General features: G+C 37.4%; 1 pseudogene; it reads right to left on the bottom strand.

Moving 5' to 3' along the window:
- Positions 1-4,939: 4,939 nt before the first annotated feature.
- On the bottom strand, positions 4,940-9,687 carry LOC143680464 (proteasome subunit alpha type-2-like; annotated as a pseudogene).
- Positions 9,688-9,895: the final 208 nt, after the last annotated feature.

The following is a 9,895-nucleotide window of genomic DNA, read 5'->3' as shown; positions in this document are numbered from 1 at the left end:
GGAGACACATATTAAAAATTATTCTTGAATGAGAGGTACATTGATGATAAAAAACAGATAATAAAAATGTTCACAATATGAGAAAAGAAGCATGTAATAAACAGCCTGAGTAAGAGAAACTCTCTGAGTGAAAGAGAAAGTCTAAATTCAGAATATCAGTATTATGGTTACTAAGGACAGAAATTAAAGTTAAAGAATACACACATGTGTGCATACTTATGTGTGTACATAAAGGTATTATATGATGCTACGAATAGAATTTTAAGAGTATCCTCGTCTTCTAAAACATCGACAGAAATAAAAGCATCAACTACTCAGACCATGTGTGTTGGGGAAAAGGTATAAGTAAGAAAGTGTAAAGCTAAATAATAAAAGTCAGATAATCAAGTGAATTAATTAAAAGATATTTTAGTCATAAAAATATACCACAAGATGTTTATAAGAAACAAATAAAATGATCCTAAGAGTTTAAAATTAAATGATTGGCAAAGAAATATCAGTTTATTGTAAAAATTAAAAGAGCAGAGGCTTCATTGGATGAAGTGAAATTCAAAAGGGAAAGCAGTAACTGACAAACAGAATCATTGTTTATTGACCAAGCATAATATCCCAATACCAAAAGAACAAATGTAAAAATTAATGGATCAATATTGACTTTAGATATTCCAGAAAAACAAAGGAAAAATGAGACCTGGCTTCCAACCTCAGAAAGCTTAAAGTTGAGAGGGCAAGAGAATGTTGAGACAAATCGTTATAATTCCAAATGTTCAATCCATCCACCCATCCATCCATCCATCTATCCATCCATCCACCCATCCATCCATCCATCCACCCATCCATCCATCCATCCATCCATCCATCCATCCATCCATCTATCCATCCATCTATCTACCCATTCAACAAATATTGTTCGAGGCATCTTCAAATTGAAATAAGTTAGGAGTTGGGAATACAGACGTGAATAAACAGATGTGGTCTCTGACTTCATGGAGTTTGCACTCTGTTTTGTACAAAGCATAGGCATAATACAAAAGAAAGAACAAGAACTGTCAGAGAGAGGAAGTGAGGGGACTATTTGATGATTAAAACCTGAAGCTTTACCAACCTGATGTGGTTATCATTCCACATCAGGTTGGTAAAGCTGCTTTTATAAAGTGTACCCATGCTATGTTAGTACCATGAAGAAAAATATCCAAAAATGGACACAAAAGTAATAACTACTGTGAAGAACTCTAACAAGGAAAAGGCTGTTAATGTTTTTGGAAGAATATGACCCAAGAGTTGCACCTTTCCAGTCCATTAATCCACGAATTTGTTCAAGTGTCCCTGATATGCCCTTTCTGCAGTTCCCAGCCCAGGTCCCCAGAGAGAGTTGAGTCATTCCAAGAGAGGAGGTTAAAATCACGGCTAAGTCTGCATCTCCTGCCACTGCCATACACAAAAGGACAGTCTGTGTCTTCTCTATGCTTATCAAACACCCACCTATTGATGCTTTTTGGTACTTTCCTCTGACCCTAGCACCTGGTCCTTACTTACCAAAAACATTTCAACTGAATAAAACTTTCTTTTCTTACAATTAACTAAAGTAAGATTATTTCATAGTTAAAAAGTTTATACTTAAACTTTAAGTGACAGTTGGACATATTGCTGCCCAATACAAGATGGACATTCCCTGTTGTGGCGTTTTAATCTAGCTACATAACGTGGCTGCAAATAGCATCTTTACTGAAATATGGATCAGTAGTGAGTTTAATGTGTTTTGCTCTTACCCCTGATTTTCCTTACCCAGTCTTTTAGAAGTTGAACACTAGTCCTTTGTTGATTTCCCTTTGTGCCTTCCTTAGATATTTAATCATTTGCAAGTAATGATTTAGCTTGATTACAGTCACTTGCATTTGGGAAAAAAAAAACGTTTTTAAGTGAGACTTGATATGCCTGTGCAGCACACGCTAATGGGCGATGCATTGATGGTCAAGAGACAGTAAATTGTATGTCATTCTCTTCTTCCAAGCTGTGAAATGGTCTAGTTTCTAAGTCCAGATTTTATTTTTAAGAAAGAAAAATGTGAAAAGAGCTCTCTTTGTTCCATTATAATAATTTTTGGTGTTCTCTTCGTCTCTTATTAAGTCATTCTGTGCCTTCTCTCAGAGCACAGTGTGACTGAAGAATTAATTAGCCTTCAGAGATCCTCAGACACGCTTCCTTCAGAAAAGATCTGACATTTGGGGACTTGTCAGTCACTTGAAGTTATACTGAATAAAAAAATTAATATTAAACATTCCATCAAGGAGCCTGTGTATATTGGAGGAGGAGGAATGGGGATTGGGAAGATAGAAGGGAGTCAGTTTAACTTGCTTTATATATTAGACAACATGGAGTATATGACATTCAGAATTAATGAAGCATATAATAATATAATTACATGGCTGGTTCATCATCCTACCTTCCAAATTATGCCTAAAATCAGCTGATGCACTAACACATGTACAACCTTCATTTAGCTCCCATCTAGGCTGAGTGAGTATTCAGTAGCATAGACATCATTGCCAATCACAAGCAAAAAATAAATCAGGTCCTGAGCAATGAGATGGCAACAGTTGGCTTAAGAAAAATAACATGCATCTTCTGCTCTTGCCTTTTTTTTTTTCACCAGATTTCACAGATCTGGGAAGATGAGATGAATTGGAAGGAGTCAATGTCATGGAAGCATAGAGTTATCCCCATGCCTTCTCCCAATTTGAAGTAGCATTGGTAAAATGCCAATGAAGGAATAAAGGAAATTTCCATTGGTTAGATAGCTACCATGAGTCTGGGACCCTGTCTGCCTTGTTGGTACAATAGATGGAGCAGAGTATTTTACACAGAACAGGTGATCAATAAATATTGAAATAAATGAATATACATAGCCATGAAGTGTAAGACGGTGGTAAAGAGCATGGGACTTTGAATTCAGTGAACTTAGGTTCCTGCAGGCACCAGATAATTAAATATATAGAACTATGATGGGCTTTTGTTTTTTCCATTGTACTGATCTTAACATTTCCCTCACCATCCTATAACATCTATATGATTCTAATAATATTCAAAGAAAATGAGTTCATTGTCTCTCTGAAAAAGCCACCTGTGAGCATCAGTTTCAGATCCTTATTTAATGAATCATTGTTCATTTTTATATTTGACATAAATCCCTTATGACATTAGTGGTTTATTTTCTGTGCCTATGAAAGGGAGCTTTGGCAAGAACCCTATACATCAACAGCAACATAATCTCCACGATGCCAGCCAGTACCTTGCTCCCTGTGATTGGAAATCCAGTCACGCATGACTGGCAATGACCCCATTTACCATGAGGATGGACAGCTTTTCACTGCCCATGTCAATATACACAGTAGTTTACTCTGGCATTTGGGGTTTTGAATATCTCAGTTTGCTACAGACTTAGCTCAGTTAAAACTTTGTGTATGGTCTAGTAAAACAGAGAGAGTATGAACTGAAGCTCCACTCAGCTCTGATCCAATCCCCCACTTCCTAAAAAGCCAGTTCTGGTGTTATTTCTTTCCTATCTTAAAGAGAGAAGTTGGGGGGAGAGAGGAAGAAAGGAAGGAAGGGAGGGAGAGGGGGAGGATGGGTGTACATACGTAGTACCACTCAGAGGCCTGGCAGGGAACAACACACTCTAAAAGTTCAAAGAGCCAACAGGGGATTGTTAGGCTCTCAGGGGTTAATGGTGGTAGGTAGCTAGATGCAAAAGGGAAAGGGAGGAAGGAAGATTTTGAAACCTGGCAAGAGCTGGCACAATGGAAGTCAGGCTTCTTGATTGGAATTGTAGCCATAGAAGAATGGAACCACCGCCCAAACCAGATTAGACAAGGAAGAAGTGGTGGGGAATCAGTACCCCCACCTCTCCCTTTTTTCTTTTCTCAGTTTCTGCTGATGCCACCTATTGATTGGACATTACTGGAAGTCCCAGGACAAGGTAACTAGGAGGATGCCACACAGGGAAACATCTAGGGACAGATGCTTCACCTCTCATTTTTATGAAGTTTCAGAAAACTTATTGCCTCCACTCATTTACCTCTCATTGCTCAACACATATCTACCTAGCATATGTCCCCACAATCGTTCTGCAACTCTCTTCAACAAAGTCATAATGGCATTCTTATTGCTAAATCCAATAATTCTCCTTCAGTTCTCATATTATAAAACTTGCTCTCACATTAGACACTCCTTTACTTCCCCATTCTTGATTTTTGTGCTTACTTTAAAAATAATATTTTAAAAAAAAAGCAAAAAACAGAATCCAAAACCAAAAAATGTTTTTTTATAATAGCATCCTGTATTTAATTTAAGATTTATTTTTTCATTTTCCCTTCTAGTTCTTATGCATGTGCTTATTAATTGACTGTTACATGTTTGCAGTAAAATATGGACTCATATTACATTTTCAGTTAGCACACAAAGCATTGTGTTCCATTTTGCCAATTTCTCTCTCATACTCCCTTCCTTCCCTTGTCCATTCCTATCTCATCCAACCAAGGTAAACAAGGTAAACAGCCTAGTGTGTATCGTTCCATATCTTTCTCCATGACTCCTACAATATCCATTTTCGCATATGTATATGTGGGATATTTTAATGTGCACTTTTATTGCAAATATATCACAAAAATATAAAATAGTATATGCTTCTATGCAACTTGGCTATTCTCAGCTTCTAAAATAAGATGCAAGTTCTTCTAGGTTGATAAACATGATTAGAATTTATTTTGTTTTGTTTTGTTTTTTCAGGGATAGCAGTTTATTATGATTTATAAGTGTCATTTTAAAAACATAAGTCCATTAAACCATATAGTATGCAAAAAGTCTGCAGAATGAACTATACTTTAAGTATATTTAAGTACATAGACCATCAGAAGTTCCAGTCTATTTAGTCACTTCATTATTATCCTATGGCAGCTGAGTAATCCTTGGCTTTGGTTAGAGTAAGCACCTTAAGTCCAGCTTCACAGCAGATTCCAATTTCTATGCTATCTTCTGCCATTTGCCCTTCCTTTAGAGTTAAGATGGCTGTGTGAATGGAATCTCCAAGTTCCAGATCACCATTATATCTATTCTCTAGGAAGGTTGCCCATTCACATAGTTCTTTCACATTGCTGGGTCTTTCCAGGCGAAGTAAACACCAGATGGATCTGACTGAAATAAATATGGTAGTCACTCATTCCTACCACAAATAAGTAAAGAGATTAAAAATGGACAAATAGGGTGATACGACTATGGCTCAGTGGCAGAATTCTCACCTGCCATGCAGAAAACCTGAGTTTGATTCCCCGTGGCTGCCCACGCCAAAAAAAAAAGGACAAATATCAACTGACCAGGTAAATTCCTGCATCACAGAACCTACTCTCTGTAACAGTTGAACTGTAGGAATGGGTTCTTGATATATGTTTCAGTTTGCTAAAGCTGCTGAAATGTAATAACCAAACATGGTTTGACATTTACAATGGGTATTTATTACTTACAATTTATAGTTCTTAAGCCATGAAAGTGTCCAACTCAAGGCATCAACATGACAATACTTGGACTTTGAAGACAAGCTGCCAGCACCTCTGTCACATGGGAAGGCACATGGACAGCATTTGTGCAGCCTCCACTACCAGGTTTGGTTGCTTTCAGCTTCTGGTTCCGTGGCTTCTTTGCTGAGTTTCTGCAAGTCCTGCCTTAACTTCTCTGAGGTTTTTCTCTATGAGCTTCTTTTAATTTCATCTCTTAACTTCTATATCTGTTTTATTTTCTTGTAAATTACTCCAGTAAGGGAATTAAAATCCACCTTAAATGGGGTGTTGTGCTGGTTTGAAATGGTTATGTACCCCAGGAAAGCTATGTTCTTTTGATCCAATCTCATGGGCGCAGACTTATTTGGGTGGGACCTTTTGATTAAGTTTTTCCCAAGGAGATGCAACCCTGCCCATTCATGGTGGGTCTTAATTTGCTCATGGGAGACCTTTAAGAGACCTGAGAGAGTTTAGAGAAGCTAGAGAAAGAAAGTGCTTCAGCATTAGCCAGAAGGACCAACAGAAGATAAGAGACCCATTCTGAAACCACCCAGATGAGAAGGGTCAGCTGATATAACCATGTGCCTTCCCGTGTGATAGAGGAACCCAGACACAATAGACCTTTCTTCCATGAAGATATCCTCTTGTTGATGCCTTAATTTGGACATTTCATTGGCTTTAGAATTTTAACTTGCAACATAATAAATCCCCTTTGTGAAAGCCGATCTATTTCCAGAATACTGCATTCTGGCAGTTTAAAATCTGAAACAGGTGGGTCACATCTCAATTGAAATAACCTAATCAAAAAGTCCCACCCACAATGGGTCTGCACCCACACAATTGGATTAAAAGAATAAGGCCATTTCTGAGGTACATACAGCTTCACACCACCACAGTAAACAAGATAATGTTGCTGAGCTAGTTTCCAAGCTCTGGGCACAAGCACTCTGTAATCTGGACCCATGCCACTATATATTAAACTACATGCTTGGTAACTGGCTCTACTTTGTGCACACTTCACTCATACAGAATGGGTTTCTGTTCCTTCTCAGTTGCCAACACCACACCATTTGCAGCTTTAATTCCCACTGAAGGAGCTCCTCCAGCTACAGCAGCCAAAGGATATTCAATCTGGAAAAGTTTACCAGAAGGGCTGAATGTGGCCAGCCAGAACTTTTTTGTTTTACATAATCACATGATCCTTTACATTCTGACTATCTGGATGATCATCAGGCTTCATACGGCTGATCTGGCTGGCTGTGAATATGTCCTTTATCCTTTATTTCAAAGTGAACCCTTTGGTCAAAAGCAAAGAAACTCTAAAAGAGCCCCCAAATTCTTGAAAATTCTCATTTAGTTTCTGACATCTCTCCCCACTGAGTTTCTTTCTAAGCCTCTTACGTGGAATCTTTTTTCTCTGGTTCTCTCCTTTTTAAAGGGGTGTATTTACATATCAGTTCACTTTTTCTGTGGTGATACTACAAAACAAACAGCCCTAAAGTCTTAATAACAAGGATTTATCTGAAAAAAACTGATATTACTTTTCTGGTACATCTCTGCTAGGTGAGATGCCCTAGAGTCAAGCAAGAACTGGCATTCTTTCACTAGAAGAAAGAGTATGGGCACATTTGGGGCAGGCAAAGACAACATGTTCATTCCAGAGCAGGACCATGGCTAATTCATCATCCCACCTCATGCTGCACCACTTCCTCTCTCCTTTCAGCATTTATGTACACATATTAGACTGGAGTAAATGTTAAATTAATAAGTTACAGTAATGAAATGTCAGACACATTGGTTCTGGAGTCAGTGAGAGCTGCTTTTAAATTTTGGCTCTGCCATTTGTTAGCTGGGAGACCTTGGAGAAAATGACTGCAAGAGTTTCTTTTTCCTCTCATGTAAATTGTAGTACTATAGGGATTTTTAAACACATAGATAAAAGAATACATGTAATTCACAAAATCTAGAATTTTTTTAATTTACAAAAGTTTCGGAGTGGAAAAAATATCTCCACTGAAATATTATTCCATTAGAAATACAATTACATTTAAATCTAATTAGGTTAACATTTAATGCATTATTATTAAAACTAATTCATTATTGGTATGATTAAATAATACAATTAGTGTATATTGGTTTGGATTCAAACATATGCACTAATATTAATACAACAACAATATTTTTCACAAAATGAAATGAAAAACTCTCATTTGAAGAAATCTATCTGTTTCTAATAATAGTGTGTGCCCCTTTAATCTTAGGAAAGAGTCAATAACCTTGCAGTTTGGCGTCAGTATATAAAGTAGGGAGAAAAAAGTCATCTTCTATGCTTTGAGACTGGTAATACTTTACTCTTTCTGTTACTACTTACCCCAGGCTCAGGAAGATTTAGAGGCAATTATTGTGGTATAGTTATCATTTGTATATGTAACATGAACATTTAGAAATGTTAAATCTGTTAATCTGTGGCTTTTCTTTTCCTTTATGTTCCCCTGTATCTCCGCAGAGGTGTCATCTCTGATATGTTTTGCTCGTACAACAATCTTGCACAAGTAAAAGGGATTGGCACACTGACCTAGGCAGGCTCCCTGGTGACAAAGTTCCCGCTGTTTTTGAGGAGAAAGAAAAGTCCTATGCAGAAATATAATTTTTCAATAATTGATGTAAATATTAAATTTCATTGCACATAGCATTTGTTCTGATACACTAGTAAAAATGAAATTCCTGAATTCCATTCAGCTTACAGGATGCTGAAGAAAGTAAAACCTGCAACAGCGGTTTTGTGTGTGTGTGAGTTCCTCCATCGAGAATAGTTCAAGTAGGAGTATTTCAAACCAGGACTACTGCAGAAATATGCCTGGGCAACACTAAATCCTCTCAGGGTGCAGGTACTGAAAGAACCAAAGATGGATGAGAAAATCCTCAGGGAATTTTGGAAAAAAACTGAAATTTATTCTTCCTGAAGAAAACAACCCTGCTAAGTGGGATATTCAAACAGGAAGGGATTAGCCAAGTCACTGTCAGGGACCCTTTGCTGTCATTATACCTGCCCAAGAAGTGTCAGTAGAAAGATACCCACTGAAGGTATAATATAATCAATCCCACCTTAAGTAATCTTCTTTCCAAACATTGCCTGGCATTGTCTGTATGAGTACTTTTTAAATATTTCAACTGAAGTGCCCCTAACAGTGGAGGAAAAAAATTCATATCCTTAAGCATGTGGAGATCAGCCCAAAGACATGACACATCTTTTAAGTCATATGGTTTATCTTAAAAAGGAATTTACATCTTGGCTTCTATACAAAAAAGTGTGTGCTTTCTTTAATGTCAATTATAATGTAAAGATATTTATTTGCGTTTATCCCCATTTAATTAACTTTTCCACCCAATCTTTAAGTAAAACATTATGCGGTGGGTAGATTTGTGTTAATATATATATATATATATATATATATATTGTTTTGTTTTGTTTTGTTTTGTTTTGCATGGGTAGGCCCAGGAATCGAACCTGGGTCTCCAGCATGGCAGACAAGAATTCTGCACTGAGCCACCATCACACCCCCCTGTTAAGTTACCATATTCTTAATACCTGTTTCCCACCACTATCCTGTAAGCACCAAAAGCAGAGCTGGAACTGTGACTATTTCTTCATTGTTGTATTCCCAGGGTGCAAACAGTACCTGTTACAGAGTAAATACTTGATAAATGTTTGTTGAGTGAATGAAAGAATTAAGTAATTAACATGCCTTGTTTATCCGCTGGGTTCCCATACTCTCAGCTCACAACCCCCAGAGGATCTGTACTTTTTGAAAAGCACTGCTCAGTTGGATGCTAATTGAAGCCAAGATTTTGAATTCACAGAAAAATTAATGAAACAATTTTCTCTCCACTTCCGTGATTTCATTAGCTGAATTATGGGTGCAGCTTATTTCAGGATCAGATGACGGAGGCTTCTAGGTCTGTGGACTCAGTACTCAGCAATTATCCAGTTAACATGATTAATGAAGACAGCAAAAAATGAGCATCAGCATATTCACGGGGGTCTCATATTTCTGAGGCTTGGAAACCACATTAAATCTGTGTAAGAAATGTTCTTTGTAAGAAATTAAGCTCAGGAGTGTACCTTGTTCCTCTCCATTGCCGCCATATGTCTTCTGCCTCTCTCATCCCCTTCCTCCTCCTGGGGTCACTCAATATTTGTCCAAATCTTCATTTCTGTCCGTGCTGCATATGTATTGTCAGACTGAATTACCTCTAATTTCTTGAGCATCAGAAAGACAAGGCCAATATCGCCGTTAAAATTGATGACAAAGCACTGACTAAACAGTGAGCATGATGACCTATGG

Source organism: Tamandua tetradactyla, chromosome 1 (assembly GCF_023851605.1).
Source record: "Tamandua tetradactyla isolate mTamTet1 chromosome 1, mTamTet1.pri, whole genome shotgun sequence".
Lineage (NCBI taxonomy): Eukaryota > Metazoa > Chordata > Mammalia > Pilosa > Myrmecophagidae > Tamandua > Tamandua tetradactyla.
The sequence above is the reverse complement of the archived record's forward strand: the minus strand, read 5'-3'. Positions and strand labels throughout refer to the sequence as shown.